This window comes from Tribolium castaneum, chromosome 11 (assembly GCF_031307605.1).
Source record: "Tribolium castaneum strain GA2 chromosome 11, icTriCast1.1, whole genome shotgun sequence".
NCBI lineage: Eukaryota > Metazoa > Arthropoda > Insecta > Coleoptera > Tenebrionidae > Tribolium > Tribolium castaneum.
Genome location: NC_087404.1, coordinates 2,900,364 through 2,918,668, shown reverse-complemented (window position 1 = coordinate 2,918,668; position 18,305 = coordinate 2,900,364). Strand labels below are relative to the sequence as shown.

General features: G+C 34.5%; 1 protein-coding gene and 1 long non-coding RNA gene across 4 annotated transcripts in view; one reads left to right on the top strand and one right to left on the bottom strand.

The window, feature by feature from the left end:
• LOC107398808 (modular serine protease-like) overlaps positions 1-18,305 on the top strand; it is a 389,835-nt gene that overhangs the window by 68,402 nt on the left and 303,128 nt on the right. The window lies entirely within an intron of this gene.
• Positions 9,613-12,184, bottom strand: LOC135267322 (uncharacterized). Of its 3 annotated transcripts, none has more exons than XR_010335750.1 (5): positions 12,170-12,184; positions 10,522-12,029; positions 10,396-10,454; positions 9,844-10,342; positions 9,613-9,791 (listed from the first exon to the last, which is right to left on the bottom strand). It is a non-coding gene; the product is annotated as an uncharacterized LOC135267322 (long non-coding RNA). The 3 variants fall into 3 exon arrangements; XR_010335751.1 differs by having other exon boundaries at positions 10,396-10,666; positions 10,733-12,029; XR_010335749.1 differs by having other exon boundaries at positions 10,396-12,029.

Below are 18,305 nucleotides of genomic sequence, written 5' to 3'. Positions count from 1 at the left end.
TACTTATTAGTCGACATCCTTATTGGTAAGTACAATTGGAATCAGGATTTTGTCGGACACAGCACGGCCACACGTCACCACTACTCAAGGGAAGAGGAACCCGCAAAAGTAAGTTGACTTTTGCCTGCAATTGAGTCGCGACTAACTCGTAATTTTAATTCAGGGTTCCCTCGTCAATTCCTCCCCTCTGAGAGTGTTCTAGTTTTTTGTGGTACTTGCAACACCGTTGCTCAAACTGCCAACCCTGCAGTTCCTCAATTGTAGCAACCGTATTGCCAAATACTGCCGCGTGATAATATATTTGGCTTAATCCTTATTACCTACCTGCTCATGCAGGAGCTAATTGGACCATCACCCGGGAACCAATTTGACCATCACCTTTTACAGAATTATACTTATAGAGATTATTGGGAACCAATTCATTTGTTTGTGGAAGGTTTTATCCAGTCCTTTCTGCAGTAGACTAACCTTTGATTTTATTTATTGCCAAATACTGCTGCGTGACATGTGCCCGGCCCTTCTAAATTGTCGCCCCGACAATTTTTTACTATCTAAACTTAAAACTACCCTATCATTTACAATTCTACAACCGTCCTAACATCCCACATACGGTCTGTTGTTACGGCTCACGCACATCACTATGTTCAGGGAAAAACTGTCCGTCCTCAAGGTAGACCAGGGAAATGACTTTCAGATTGGCATTTCTGGATTATAAATGCTCGCTTCTCGTTCTTTGCCCTGAGAGATGGTAGGTAGAAACGTCTCGGTCTTCGGCGCTGGTTGTGACGATTTGTAGATACCAGTTGGTTACTATTACGCCCTCAAGTGACTGATTACAGTCTTGGGTACCGTTTTCGGACAGTCCGTGGATTCTATCATGGCTGGAATCCTATGATGGTCCCGTCTCCCCGTCAGAATTCCCTGGTCATACGCTTGATTCTTAGTTCTCGACAGTGCGCGTGTTTTGTTCTTTTTCCCATCCTGGTTTTCGAGGCTCTTCTCGTGGGTGTTGGACGTGTAAAAAAAAAACGACAATTTAATAACTTAAATAATATTATAATAACTTAAATAATATTATAATAATTTATCTAACTTAAATAATATTATCATGACCTTAATTCTACATTGTTTGTTCCTTAACCTACGTTGCTGACAAGAATAAATTAATTTCCGAGTCATTCATTCGTATCACACTGAGCTATGTTTACGCGCTGTTTCTGTGTTTACGGTTACTATTGTTTATTAGGACATTTTGCATAACAGACAATTTTTTGTGACCAATTGCTGCTACACATAACACCCCAATAATTGTTGTGGACGTCCAACTACTCGCTAGCCGTAACATTTATGTTCACGCTTTGCCCCGTTCTTAAAGTTATTTCCTCTTGATGAATTTCGTGTGAACCTAAGATGTCCATCTCAATATCCCTTTCAAGATTTTGATCCAAAACTCAGCTTCCCTTCCCGTGTTGTTTCTTAATTAAATACACCCTGTACAGTAGATATACCAACAACAAAATGAGAATCGTGCAGAATACAGCAAATGTAATATGTTGGTATACTGGTGTATCAGCTGTATAGGCATAAGCCGAATTAGGTGTAGTTGCTACAAGCATAAATCTTGCGTCTCTAGCCAAGATATGAACTACCGCAATGATCAATTCGTATTAGACACAGCAATATATAGAGTGTCGTGTTCTATTTTACACGTGTTATTGTACCAGGCAAACGGCGTCGTGATGAGTTCATGCAACTTCCAGATGGTGTTCAGTTGCGAGATTGGGACCCGTACAGTCACCACAATAGCCATACCCTAGAAAAAGAAGTCGCAAATCGGTAATTGGTAGTACCGACAAGCGTCGGACACTGGAATTGCGAGACCTTCACTTGTTGATCTTATTTCCTCTTCCAATTTCGTCAAGTCTCTCGTTAATGTTTCTACCGGTATAACTTCACTAGGAACTTGATGCTGTTTCATCACTCTATTAATCAGAACCATTCGCTTCATGCTTTCGGTTTCCAACTGCAACAGAGTTGCTAATATTAAATCGTGGCGATATCCTCTCTTTCTTATTTTGTTGGTGCTATCTTCAACCTCCTTTATTTTCGTTTCCGTGTTTTCAAACGCAGCATTCACTACTTCTTGATAAGTAGCGAAGGCTTGTGACATTTTGGACACGTTTACGAGAGTGTCCGATAACCCCCTGGTCATCGCACGTAGCTGGTTTTTGAGTTTGGCCTCGTCCATCACCAAAGCGTCCAACTTGTGGTGTGTCGCTACCCCACAACACCATGATAACCCCTCTCTCACGAAATCTAGAGCACGCCTTCTTCTCGATACCTCTCCCCTTTGTGCCCACTTCTGTTCCATAATGTTAAACTCTTCGTCGAACGCCTCGAGCAAACTTTGGGTTGCATTAAATGCCTCATGGGTAAGACTTGCAGGGCCTCGACGTGGTACCACTCCGTCTTATACGTTAAAGGGGGGCTAGCTTCATATGTTATAGCAACTGGTAGTGGTTTCCAGAATGATCCAGCTGTCACCTCTACCGATTGACTGGCCTGGCATTTCATCATTTGGCATGTCATCATTACCGAATAAAGCGAAATAATGAACCTAAAATAAGACTTAATTAATATCTACTATTAGTCAATAGAATTTTTTTCAAAAAAAAATTAATTCAATCCTTAAAAAGAATATATTAACATGTCTTTGCTAAAAATAATTATATAAAAGTTAAATTAAATCCCGTAAACTAGTCGGAAGTCGGTGCTACCTCGGGTGACCATGGATCATAATAAGGTAGTATTCTACTTACATGCACTACCTCCTCTTTCGCAGTTTTACCAGTCCTTTTTTTGATTCTATAGTCAACATCCTATACTTTCTCTTGAATATAATAAGATCCAAACCACTTCGATAACAGTTTTTCGCTTCGTCCCAATTTCCTTACCGGGGTAAAGACCTTGACCTGGTCTCCTTGTTTGTACTCTACATGCCTGTGTTTTCCGTACCTTTCTTTATAGAATTTTTGTTTCTTCTCAATGTTGGTAACCGCCAGGTTGCGGGCTGCTAGGGCTTTTTCCCTGATTGAAGTAACGTGGGGGCTCGCTGTTGGATGGACCAGTGAAGCCTCTACAGGGAGAACAGGTTCCCTTCCATAAACCAACATAAAGGGGCTGAATTTTGTTGTGTCTTGTTGCATACAATTGTAAGCAAAGGTCACATGTAGGAGAAATTCATCCCAATCTGTCTGGTTTGTGTTGGTGAAAATAGCTAATGTTTGCTAATGTTTTATTTAATCTTTCCGTTAGGCTGTCGTAAACTTGCTGGCGATCCTCTTTGTACTCAGTAACTCCCTAATAAGTTCTGACCGAAAGTTTGTTCCCCTGTCGCTTAAAATTTCTCTGGGGGTCCCATGTTTGGTAATGATTCGTTCAAGTATAAATTGCGCAACATGTTCGGCTTTCGCGTTGATCAGTGCTTGAGTTTCGGCTCACCTTGTTGCGTAATCAGTGGCTACTGGGATAACTGTTTTTCCGCTTTTACTCCGTCTGAAAGGTCCTAATATGTCGATTCCAATCTTCTCAAAGGGCAGTCCTACTGGTATTGGCTGCAACAGATCTACAGGCTTTCGGTTTTGCTGGCACTCACTTCCTTACTTGACAATCCGGGCATCCTTTTACAAACCGTTCTAAGTCTTTCTGCATGCCTGTCCAATTAAAGCGTTTTTTCGTTTAATCCAAGGTTTTTGCTGTTCCTAAATGGCCTCCCAAGGGTTCGCCGTGCATCCTGAACAAAATTTCCTTTACTAGAACCCTTGGTATTGCCAATACATATGGGTTCCCTTGTACATCTGCGTTAATCTCGTATAATACATCGTTGATCAAGCGAAAATTTTTTGCTCGTTTATCTGTGCCGATTGCTACCGCGTTAACAAATTTATTCTCGAGAACATTTATCATTTCTTAAAGTTCAGGGTCGCTTTCTTGGTGTTTCCGGACGTCTTCTGGTTCCAAAATCAATGTCAAAATTTCTTCTGCTTCAATTGTGTCAGATTCCTTAGCCTCAGAGACTGGGTGACGTGAAAGACAGTCAGCGTCTTTATGTTTAATCCCGTTTTTGTGAACAATCTCATGATCAAACTCCGATAATTTAAGTGCCCAACGTGCTAATCGGCCATTCGGGTTTTTTAAACTTTTTAACCAACACAAGGCGTGGTGGTCCGTGACGATGGTTGACGTAAATGGCTCAGACACCATATAGCAGTGAGACCCTCAAGTTCTGCATTCGTTAAACTTCTGCTTACGTACGAAATAGTTTGTATTTCTTTATCCTTTCCTTCCTGTAGTTTGTTGGGGTTAAAGTGTTGTAAAACTGGAGCAGTAATTAATCTCCCCTTTAATGTATCGAAAGCAGTTTGCTTTTGTGTGTCCTACACAAAATCTTGTCCCTTTTTTGTTGATTCATGCAAAGGTCTTGCAATTTGTGCGAATTTCTCAATAAATTTTCGGTAATAATTACAAAGCCCTAAAAAGCTTTGAACATCTTTAACATTTGTTGGTTGCGGAAAATTCTTTACGGCTAAAAGCTTTTCTTGGTCCGGAGCGATGCCTGTGTTGTTGATCACGTGTCCTAACATTTTCACTTCCTTCTTAAGGAATGAACATTTCGATGGTTTAAGTTTAAGATTTGCCTCCATGATGCGTTCAAAAACCTTCTCGAGTTTTACTAAATGTTCCTCGTAAGAATGAGAGAATAAAATAATATTATCAAGGTAAATTGAAACATCTACCCAATTCATCCCCTGAAATACCACGTCAGCTAAATTTTGGAAAGTAGCCGGTGCATTGCAAAGGCCAAACGGTAACACGTTGAACTCGTATAATCCCTGTCCTGGTGTCGTAAACGCTGTATATTCCTTATCACACTCTCTAATATTTACTTGCCAGTATCCACTAAACATGTCCAGAGTTGAGAAATATTGAGCATCCCCTAAATATATAAGATGTCATGTATGTTTGGTAGAGGACAACTTGATTTCTTTGTAAAATATCGGTTCTTCCTATTTCATCCATTGACTTGGTAAAAATGTTGTCGTATCTCTTTAATAGCTGTTCCGTTTCTTTTCCTTGGTCTAGGTCATGAACGTGGTCTAGGTCATGATTTGTTGATGTCGTATCAACTTCGGCTTCGTCAGCAAATAGTACGATGGTCGTATTCACTGTAATCGGTGACACCAATTTCAACACTCCCATTGTCATGCCCTTAAATAATCTGATAGGCCGTCTTGTTTTTGACACCAAATTAATTCTGAGGTTGTTCGGTTGTCCTTCGATGTGCCTTCCTGTGATGCAGACGATGTGTTTTGATGTAAGTCCCTTTTCGTTGCATACGAAGATGAAATCGAATTCTTGCGTTACGAAGGATTTGCTGATCCTAGGTTTTTTAATATTGAAATTACACTTCATAACTTGACCGTTGTTTTGTAACAATATGCTGTGATCGACTAAATTGATCCGTGCCCTAGATTGATGAAGAAATTCTGTACCAAGAATAAGTTGCTTGGGTAGCTTTTCGACAACGATTGGCAATTTACTTTAACCAACACGCCACCTGGTGACTGATATGTGCAACTCCGGCCGAGGTATATCTGCATAGAATAAGAGAGAGGAAGAAGCGAATCTCTCTGTCTACCCCTCGTTTTTTCGCGAAAGCGCCACCTAACCCTGAGAGAACGAACTAATTCAATAATAGCGAGAAATTCAAACAGGACGTTTTATTTATTTTCCAAATTTAAAGAATTATAAATGTTAAATGATTCTGTACTCATGCACTGTTACGAGACATTTTAATAAAAAAGCATCTGTAACAGTTACAATAGCACAAAAACATTTAACATCGCTTAATAAAATGAAACAAAGTCTTTCCAATAAAAATTTATTAAAAAAATAATAACGTGCTGGAATGTATAGGCAAAATTAATTTAACTCGAATTGTTCTTCATAAACATACTCAGATGTAATAATATATGTAAATACATTGTCTAAATATACACAATGATCCAGAGAAACTGAGTATGTTGGCATCAGATTAAATTATTGAATTGATACCTGAAAGTGTACACTATTGGTATCCTTTAAAATTTAAATTCAGATTGCTAACAGACACAGTATTTCGGGATCAGTCTGTATAAATACATCAGTTTTGTTGGTTTGATTACTTGTCTACAGACTGTTCAGAAAAGCAAAAAAATATCAAAATTTTGCTTGTAATCTTTGACAATAGTCCAATTTTTAAGTCCCTTAAGGCTAAATTTAAACAACTATTTTTCGAAATTTATTCGCGGTTATAAGGTTTACGGACGTTTGTAAAAGCGGCCCTAACACCTACTTTAACAGTTTGATGTCAAAGTTCTTGATAAGTTTTGAAATTTTTTAAAAGTAATCTTGATTGCATCATAGTTATTAGTAAATTACTCAAACACAAGAGAATTACAAGTGTGCTAAAATTATTTTCAATAAAAAGCCACATATCTGATATACATAACTATAACTGGAAGTTAACTGATTAAAACTACCATGTAATCATTTAAATTTATAATAATAGTAGGCTTTAATATTGATTAACTTGTATGATACTTGTAGAATACGTTTTTTCGCTTAGTTTCTAAATTAAGCAATCACAGCTTTCACAAAATACTAGCTTCGCAACTACAATATTAATTACTGCACATTATATTTAACTCGTCTTCATGGGATTTTCAATTACATCCCAAGAACCGTTGTCATCTCCAAGGACGGTTTTCATCTCCTAAACATCAAGAAATTCCCTTATTAGAGAAGTTTGTGTGATCCTTCTTAGTGTAAAATGATTATATTAATATCTAGAAATCGCAATTAATTGTTGTATAGACACCTTTCAATAACGTTTACCTTAATTTGCCTTAAGTTGATTCATCCTTCAATAAAACACTGTCATTCACACTATACACTAGATTCAAATAAAAGATCCATATAAAAGTAGAGATGTTTGATTACAAAAATCACGTTAAATCGTTTTCTGAAGTTTTTAAAACACATTAAAACAAAATGTCGTCAAAAACCGCAACGACAGCAAAATAATCGGCTGTTGATAAATCAAAGAATTAAAAAGAGAAGTGTGCGCACGTCGATTATTTTTAAGTGAACCTTCTTTACTTTTAGCAAAATGTGTGACAGATTTCTTTAAATTTACAGATTTCTTTGCAAACTGACGCGACCTCTAAGCTGGAGCACACGAACTATTTTAGCCGTTTCCCCCCTTTGCCCCACCCCTCCCAGTGAACACATAATTTGTATACACTTTCAGGGCCCTATATCTGCCCCTTCCTTTTTTCCCTGCACTATTCCGGCACTAATAACGGTGTTCAGGCCACGAAATCGGTTTTATCCCATCAAATTCATGAAAATCACAAAACTAACCACAACTCAGCATATGCTTCTAAGACAAAAGCATATATCTGTGATATGGTGTAAATGGAAATCTTGTAAAAGCAATACATTTCCGGTGACAAGGAGGCCCTTCCAGTTTTTAGGTGATAACTCAATTTTTCGGCCTATAAACACATATTTTTGATATCAAAAATCAAAAGCCCAATTATTTTTTAATAAAAAAGGTACTCTTGCTTCATGTCGTCAAACTGTACCGTTCTCTAGTTATTTGGGATTAAACTAAACTCTACACTGCACTGCAGAATAGAAAAGTATAAATTTTGAGCGGTCCATTACCTTGGAAACAGTTCACTACGAATGACACAGCTGTCATTGCTGTCACATTTGATGTCAATTTCATTTAATCCAAAGTAAATTTTGATTATTTCTTGATGATAATAGTAAAAGACATGATTATGTGTTGGAAAAAATAATGCATGAGCTAGCAATAGCCATCCCGGCATCACAACTTGATCTGAGACTACACCACAAGGTTTTCACACTGTAAAACGATTTTCCCTCCAAATTGCTGGTTTTATCAATACTTCACTACTTGCATTATAAAACTATAATCCAAATGAAGAATTAAAACGATCAGAGGCTTTTGATTTTTAGTATCAAAAATACGTGTTTATAGGCCGAAAAATTGAGTTAACACCTAAAAACTGGAAGGGCCCCCTTGTCACCGGAAATGTATAGCTTTTACAAGATTTCCATTTACACCATATCAAAGAGCGTCTTTGTGTCACTTGACATGCAAAATTTCATAATAATCGCATTAACGGTAACAAAAATATTTTCAAAAAACCATTTTTCCATACTAATTTTTGAAAAATCGTAATTTTCTAATTTTTTGTGGTGGGTCAGTAAATACTATCCTATCTATTCTTAATTGTAGAGGGGTTAAAATTATGCCACATATTTTTGAACCACCCGATATGAATTTACCAAAGACTAGTTGTGAAGATATGAAGACTAATAAGTGTCAGAATGCCGCCAGATTAGAGAGATTGGAACAAAGAACGAATAAAAATGTTGAAAATCAGAATTATGAGGCAGTCAAGAATTTTGAAAATTATTGTCACGAAAGTACAGATTTTGCAGTAGAATGTTCTTTAAATCTATGTTTAGAATTGTTAACTGCTGAAGAAAAGTTAGCTTTAGAGGGTTTGATAGAACTCACTCATTTTCATATACTTCTTGTAAAGCAAGATCAAAGTACACAAGTGAAGAGTGGTGATATTATTACTCCTTTTATTTCCGCAATCGACAATGAAAGAAAATTGAATTCTTTAACTGGTTTAAATAAATTTGAATTGTTAATTTAATTGTGTTAGAAGCACTTGAGTAGATAGAGATAGCCGGTTCAAAAACCACCTCCACCTCCCTCTACTGCGCATGTGTGAAAATTGTGTCAGTCAGCCGCAGACGCAAGCGCGTAATCGCAGCTCGCTGGCCTGCGACCAGCTGGTCAGCCGGCCTGCGGCCGACTGACGCCATTTGTGATGATGCAAATATATTTATGTAGTATAATAATAATAATAATAATAATAATCGTCGCCATCTTGGAAGTTTGAAAGTCGGCGGCGGTCATTTTTGTTTAATGGTAAATTGGCGCCAAATTTAAATTATTTCAAAATTAATATTTGAAATTAGTCGGCCATGTTTGTTTGTTAAAAAAAATGGCGCCAAAATTTTAATTTATTTAAAAATTAATATTGGGTGTAATGTTGGTAGCGCCGATGTCGTCACAAATTCCGCCTAAATTCTCACGTTAGATGGCGCCACGGTCTGCAAACTTTTCGCTAGATGGCGCTGCCGTCAGCGCAGCCGTCAATCAAAGATGGCGCTGGCCTCCATTTTTTTTTTTTAAACACACCCCCCGCCCGTTTGCGAATATGCAACCAAGAAAACAAGTAGTAGTAGTAGTAGTAGTAGCTTTTTGGGGTTGTGAAATTTTTGGTTTTTGGGGTTGTGAAATTTTGAATATATGATTTTTGAAATGTGCAATTGTGAATACATGAAGTATATATACAATACATGCTGTATTGAGTTAAGCAAAATATCAGAAAATCATCGCGCTTGTCACTAATAACTAATAAAGGAAAGTCATTATTTTATCGATAAGGAAAAAAAACCTAGTATATGTAGTTTTTTATTTTTGTAATGTTGTTTGCCTAACTTGTCTGTTGCGCACCAAGTTTATTTTGTTATTTGTTTAAAATATAATGCAAAAAAAGTTGTTGTTGTTGTTGTTCCTTCCATGGGGAGTCGAACCTCAGGTAGGTAGAGTGGATAGTGCTGTCTATTTTGGAAACCTGAAAAAAATCATAAATTAGTTTTTTAAATAGAGGTGAACATGACACTTACCAAAAAATTTTACATTAATCTTCGTGAACAATACGTTCGAAATTAAAAATGTGGGCATCATGTTCCTGATTTCCATTAGCTTGCTTACGTCCCATATAAATCAAATAAGATCCGAGTCCTTCCATTAGTGTCGTAATTATGGTATCATTCATAACTGCTGTTAGTCGTTTAGGTAAAAAAACTTTACCGACGTTGTCCAGATATGCTACCATCATAACCCCATGTTGTGTGTTTGCCTTGGTTAAATTGATGATTTTATATTTCTTGTTCACTTCCAAATCGTTGGCACTGACATATGTATCAGTATATTCACAGGCAGCAATTTTATTCAGATTTAATAGTTGATCAGCCATTACAGAATCCTTTGAAATTTAAATGCAAAAATACACAGCGGAGCACATACAACTTCTCACAAAGATAGTTTTAATAAAACTGGTGAAATGTGTAAAAAACGGAACTTTTATAATCAATTTTTGCGGTTAACAGATAACACGCTTTCCTAAAAAATAAAAATGAAATAAAATATGATTTAATACTAATTTTGTGGTTTACCTTATCGTAGGAATTTTGTGACGCACTTTTTGTTTGATAAAAATTTGATAAAAATTTTCCTAAAAAATTAAACACATTTTTAGCAATCAAATGTGGTAAACAAATTTAAAAAATTAAAGAATTTACCAAAAAAAGATTATTTATGTTGGTTTTAGAGAAGAATTCAGTAGTCTGAATCGGAAGAATTTGTGGATGAAGAACTTGTGCCGAAGTCAATATTTTCGATAAACTTACGATGCGTCTTTTTGGCACAACTTTTGTAGGTCTGAAGCTGAAATTAGATGTTTAAATTAGATGTTTAGAAAGAACGTTTTATTAAGTTGTAATATAAACTTACTGTAAACAAACACTGATGAATACACCAACTACACCAACTATCTTCTTCACGAGTATAATCTGTTAAATTTTCAACCAGGACTGCATTGTGTGTAATAATCTTTTTAAAAGATAATTTTTTCAATTGAATTAAGATGGGTTCTCGCGGACAATTAATGTTAAATATAGATAAAGTTTTAGGTCCCGCTTGTATGACACTCTTAGTAAACTCATCATATTCAAAGTAATTATTTTCATTAAAAAAGTACAGCTTTCCGTTTAAATATCTAAATGTCCTTGTTATTTTATTAGGAACACCTTCAAATAATTCGTTTGTTAAACCAGGAACATTATATCCAGAGATGCAACTAGATAATGTAATATATGTATTATCTCTGAGAAAAAGATAAATACCACCTGAGTAAGTTGTTATCGCTGCCGAAATTGGACTTGATATTTTAAATTCTTCGCTTATAGATTTCGGATAATTAGTTTTAAATCTAAAAGTAGATAATGAAAAAAATATAAACTTCAGCTTTTACAATAATTACTATATCATCTGTTGAGGGTTTATGATAAATTGTTGTAAATTCTTCAAAATCTTTTGGTAAAAAATGTTAACCGCCCAGTAATTAATTAAGGTTTTGGATATGAATTTTTACCTATTTCAATTAAACAAATCCACTTTTTTTATAAAAGATGTATAAATGTGTTTTAACTATTAGAAATGTATATATTGTTTGTAAACTATTGGATATAAATTTTTTGGGGAAAATGATTGTAACGATAAATTAATAATCAAATACAACTGGATATTTATAAAATTTTTGATTCATAAATTTACAAGAAAAAAACGTTAGACAGGAAATAAGATCACAAAAATAATCAGAATGAATATTATTTTTTATTATACATAAAACAAACTACATACTTAAACTAAAAAAGTCATACACCTAAATAAATTTTTAATTGCAGTTTTTAAGCCAAACCTAACGCTATGAACATCATAAAAAACGCTATGAACATCATAAAACGATCCAACATGTATGAGGTTTAATGTACCCATACCCAAATGTCAATTATACCCCGCTCCTCATCGGTGTCTATCGCGGCGGTCAAGCGCCCCACGGTAAAAATATCAAAATAACCTCCAAGGGATGGGGGCGGTTCCAGTCGCAGATAGATGTTAATAAGGGAAACCCACTCGAAGGTGCCCGCGGGAATTTGGGTGAGGAGGTGGTCCACCTCCTCTTCGGTTAACCCAGCGTGGTTAACAACCAAATCTGGGTTATAGTCCCCATAGTAACCTGCGGGATGTTCTGTAACAAAAGAAAGAGAAATTTAATAAATAGATTACATTAATTTATTAAGACTGATGATGAAGTGTTGTAATTAAATTTCAAACAATTGATTCGGAAAAAATTTAAAATAAAATAATGTAAAAATTATTTCTACTTACTAGACATGATGGTTGTGTTGACTGTTGATATTTCAATAAAAATTATTTCACACACTAAAAGTTGATCCCTTTATACTTTTTGTAATCTTAACTAGAGTGGAGAGGGCAGGTTAATGAAGTAGGAGAAGGAAACGAGATTAAAACTTTAAACGTTTATTTCGGTAAATTCTGAATTACATAATTATAAATAAACCGTACATTATTAAGACTACAGATACATATTTTAGTTTTTAAGTAATGATGCATACATAACGGAAGTTGTGGTTGCAATTTTGGACAAGAGTTTGCTTCCTCCAAATTGATGATCCTAGGGTAAAAGTCCTTTGAATCGAAAAATTGTCTTAAAAAATCCTCTTTAACGCTTCCTTTTACGTAAATAATATCGATAACATCATCGATAATATTTTCTTCTAGTATGTTATAAATATTTTCATAGTCGATATTTCCACTGTTGTAACGTAATAGATGATGATTTAATTCTAAATATTTCACTTGTTTTTTTACATCTGCACTTAGTTGACGAAACGGCACCGGTGATTTAAACAAATAGTGACCAGTTCGATGTCCATCAAATATTGTTAATTCTTTAACGATGAATTCAGGTATATAAAATCCTTGAACATCAATCACTACTACCTTCATGTTGAACACTTAAATCTAGACTGAAAAATTTGTTCACGATGAGCAGAATTTAAGATCTCCTTTAAAATATTTTTCATTTGATTAATTCTAAACTTAAACCTTTCTCTGTCTGCAGCGCATTGTATCCAATAGTTTCCTTTTCTAGCATCTTGATAAGCATATGACCAAACTATTAGATTATGTACTTCCGGAGCACTATCACTTATAGTAACACTTTTTTTCATCCTTATATCAGTTGTCTAATTATTCCTGTTAACGGATAGTACTGCATTATTCTATCATGAATGATAATACAATAAGCTCTTGTATCGGCTGGGAAATTATTATCGCTTTCAAATTCTAAGCTGATATCAATGGTGGAACTTCGAATTGCTTCGTTTTGCTTGGAACAGTCTAATACAAATATCGGTCTTTTTGTATAATCTGTATAGCTTAATATAGGTTCAGCACGATCTTTTCCATTAAATTCCTTATAAAAATCAACGTAAGCTTGATATGCTTCTAAATATTTATTTTTAGCAAATTGTAGTTTCCATGTTTCATATGGATAAACATTTGAATTCAACCATAAACGTACGCTTCTTACATCACAATGATCAAATAGAGTAACATCAGACTTTGGATTATTTTTTCGGTTTGTTTGAAAGCAAACGATAATAAATCTTGGTCTTTCTAATTGAGTAGATGTTTTAACTCTCCAGATGTCGTTATTAGTTTGTCGAACTGATGGAAGTTCATGAATTTCCCATTTTCTGAACGGTAACGATATAACACGATCTTTGTTGATCCCTTCTAATATAGTTAATTTAATTTCATCATTTGGGTAAACATGTTTTGCTTTTAATTCAATATTGTTAATCTTAAGTGTCGCTTTTCTCGTTCCGGTAGAAATGAAACAATTAGCATCGTTACGACTTCGTATTAATCGAAGTTTTTGATGACCGCTAACTATCCGATGATAATCAAATGGTAAATTTAACAGATAAGATAAAGGGATTCTAAATGAAAACGTATTATCAGTTTCATTAAATGTCTTCAGTTGTTGACTTTCTTGATCATTCCATCCAGCGAGAGTTAATGCTCTTACTTCATCTTTGCCATAACATAGAAAAGTTTTGATTGTAGATACTGTTCCGACTTCACGTACACTATCTAACTCAACATTATTCAATTCATAGCTTACATTCTCAAATAAATATGCTGCTGCATTATTAGTCAAGGTTACATTTCCACCGCCAGTTTCCGGTACCGGATCTGGTATGAACTCACCGTCCACTTGTATAAATGATTCAAAGAGAGAAATCCAAATATCTCTCTGATTAATTATAATTTCGATTTCATCATTGTTATCGAAAGATCTTACTTGCGGACTATATGTATGTTCTTCCTCTTTACTTATGCTGTCGTCTATTTCCGGTGAACTGTAAACCTGAAGTTTGCTGGCGGACATTATATCCTAACGATTTAAGAATCTGCACGCTCTGATGTGATAATGTCGACTGATGACAAGATACTGACTGATAATTTGATGGATTGTATGATTTTTTATATTGATTTTGAAACACTAAACCCATGTTTATGCTTCTTTTTTCAGAGCAAGACGAATATTGATTGTTTGACCGTTAAAATCTATAGGACAATGGTCTTGATCAACAATATCAATAGTTAGGTTAGGTATATTGGATCTATTAATGATAGGTAAATAAATAGGATTTAATGGTTCCACAAAAATCTGTTCGGCTGGACTAACACTTAAAGCAGTTTCATAAAGAGTATGAGATTCTTTGTTTTTGTAGAAAGAACCTCTTACAATATTACACTCGATACGTATTGTATTAACCTTAATTATGTTAACAGGTAAATCACTTTCATGTAATTGTCTTGCTTTAAGTTTCCTTTTAGAAAAACCTAACAATTTACCAATACTATCTTCGTGAGCGAAATTAATGTCGTAAATACTAAATATCTCACACTTTAATGTGTTTTCGTTAGCCTTCAATGAAAATGTATTCTGTTTTTGAGCATCAGTTGCAGATCGTCCACTAAGAATAATTTGTATATATTTTTCTATAGCAGCTATTTCATAAGCACCTTTCGGAAATGTTATCACTTTTTCTTCAGTAGTGTTCGGAGCAAAATAATAAAATTTATTTGTACCCTCTTCTATATTTGGTATATTATTGTTAGTATAAAAACCGATTAAAGCTATAGAATAATTCGAATTTTCTTCAAGGTCAATGGGTGGCTCATAGTGTTCAGACAGCGTACTTTCAACACCTGTTAGGGAGAATGTCTTATACATGACTGAATAAAATACATGATTATCTCATCTTTTATTATGTAAAAACATCAAACATAAATGTCCGCAATTATATGATAAAAATTGATAACGATCATGATTAAAGTAAATATTACAATTTCCTAAGTATCGTACTAATTCTAGAGGTGGCTTTAGATTTCCATAACTATCAAAATAATCAACCTGTTTATTTGTTTTTCTATAACAAACCCAATGAGTTCCGGATCCTTTTTTAGAGTCCAAATTAATGATAGCACATTCTGTCTTATCAGGTTTCATATGAATTAATTCATCTCTCATAAAAACGCCTTTAAATTTGGGTAGTTTTAATAATTTAGCATATCTTCTTAAATCATTATCAGTTAGTGCCCTATTAGGCAGTTTTATTGGTAGTTTTTTGGAAATTTACGTAAATACAATCCATAACCTCGTGGTTGCTTTCGAAGATATAAACCACTTCCCGCCTTCCCGATAGCGATATCTTCCAGTACTTTATTATGACGTTTATTCTCATCTAATTTCTGTTTCGCTGCTTTAGCATCATTTACAGCTTTAGTTATAGCAGCAGCACCTCCGCCCATAGCCCCTAAGGCACTAAGTCCTCCAAAAATTAATGGTAACAATGGTAAAAATCCTCCTGTTTTTATAGGTATAATACGAGGAATTTTTATACGCTTACGACCTCCAGATTTTCTAACTGCTATACGAGCAGCTGATAATGCAGATTTTATATTATCATATCCCTTATTTTCTAAATTTGATAAAAGAGCTTTATGAAAAGGTTGTTGTTTTTTCTGTGTCCTCTTTCTAGATTTCTTTGTCTTCCTTTTCGATTTTTTCCTTTGGATTCCCATACCTAATTTCCTTTTGACTTTCATTGCGTTAGTTACAAACCAGGCACTTGCTTTTTCACCAAATGAAGCGTCTTTAGACTTAACACGTGACCATGCACTATCTTCTAAAATTCGATCCGCTTGATGTCTATCTTTTAAATCGTTGGAATTAGCGTAAGCTATATCGTGCGTTTTACAAAAGCTGTCAAGCTTGTTTATTCCAGGATCACCTCGTTCTAACCGTTTCTTAAGTTTTGTACCAGGTCCGCAATATTGATATCCTGGTAAATGTAATTCAAAAGGTAATTTATTGATTGCAGTATTTAATAGTCCTTCCCCTTTGAAAGACAACATTTAACTGAACTTTTTTCCCTATATAAACCTTCTTATAAATGTTTTTAATTTAGTATGAAAATGAAAGTGTTAAAGCAAAAATTACAATTACCTATCATAAATCATGATTATAATAATGTTGATAATAAACATAAAATGTCTCATCGACATGGTACACTTTTACCCGAATCAATACGTTGTATAATTTGTGGACCTTCTGGTGGAGGAAAAACTAACATATTATTGTCTTTATTGTTTGATCCCAACGGATTGAAATTTGAAAACATATATATTTATTGTAAATCATTATATCAACCGAAGTATAAACTGCTTAGTGATGTGCTACAAAAAATTAAAGGAATGGAATATAACCAGTATGAACATAATGAAGACGTGCTAGATCCAAAAGATGCAAAAAATAACTCTATTTTTATATTTGATGATGTCATAATGTGTAATCAAGCTAAGATAAGGGATTACTTTTGCATGGGCCGGCATAAAAATATTGATAGTTTCTATCTCTGTCAAACATATACAAAAATACCGAAACATTTAATTCGAGATAATGCAAATTTATTGGTAATATTAAAACAAGATCTGTTAAATTTAAAACATGTATATGAAGATCATGTTGGTGCTGATATGAAATTCGAACAATTCTGTGAAATATGTCAGGAATGTTGGAAAAACCAATATGGTTTTTTGGTTATATGTAAAGATAATGAATTAAATAAGGGTCGATATAGAAAAGGGTTTGATCATTTTATTCAAGTGTAGAGTGATATCTATTTGAGAACGTTTCCAGACCGGTTAATATCAGTTTCACAGCGGTTAGTATCGGTGCGATATCGGTTAATACCGGTTCCAAAGCGGTTAGTATCGGTTAGATACCGGTTAGAGACCGGTTAATATCGGTCTCAGACCGGTTAGTATCGGTGTGATATTGGTTAATACCGGTTCCAGAGCGGTTATTATCGGATAGAGACCGGTTAATATCGGTTTCAGACCGGTTAATGTCTGTTAAAAAGCAGTTCCTGATCGGTTTGAGATCGGTTAATATCAGTTTGAGACCCGTTATAATAGCAGTCGAATAAGAAGTTATATAAACAATAATTCTGATTTGTTCGGTTAGTTTATAACATTAAGCGGTAATGATGGGTACCAAACCAGATCAAAACCTTAAAAGACATATATTAAAAGCAGCTGATTCAATTCGAAAGAAGTATAAAGCCATAAAGTTAAACAGCAGTGAAGCGGATGAGTCAATTAAAAAGCTTTTTCAGCCTGTTATAAATCCTTTAGAAGAAATTTCAATAAAATTGGAGAAGCAATCTCCACCACCACAGCAACAACAACAAAAACAACACAAAAGACCAAAACATCATATTCAAAAGCAAAGGAAACAATTTCTTAAACTACCAAAAAAAGAAAAGATTAAACAAGAACTTGAACTACCAGTTGAAGAAACATATGAACCTAGTACATCACTGCGACAACCAGAAGAAATATATGAGTCATTACCAGAAATAAAAGAAGAAGATGAAGAAACCAAATCTGACACTATGGATGATTTAATTAATAGCAGACATATTTTAGATGAATTTTTAGAACAATATCCTCCAGTTGCGAGAAATGCAATAGAAGCAGCTTTAGAGAAAACCAGTGATCAGACATTTGGTCCTAGATATAATTCAAAAGAGAATAAACTATTTATGGGTAAACATGAATTAATAATCAGTCAAAATGGTGATTTAATTTTAGATAATGAATCATTTCCTGGTACTCCTGGTTTATACAGACTAATATTTTTTAAAAACCCTGAAGATAAATACACTCAAATTACAAAAGAGGATCGGTCAGCATACAAAAAAATACTTGAAATTTCTAATACACATAGAAAAAATAATGATCCCACAAAACAACTAAAAGGTCATAGAGGTGTAAAATATACTCAAATTGTGCAACCAATGTTTACTTCATTTCCTAAATCTCCGTTTATTGGTGAAGGATTATTCACTAATAAACGTGT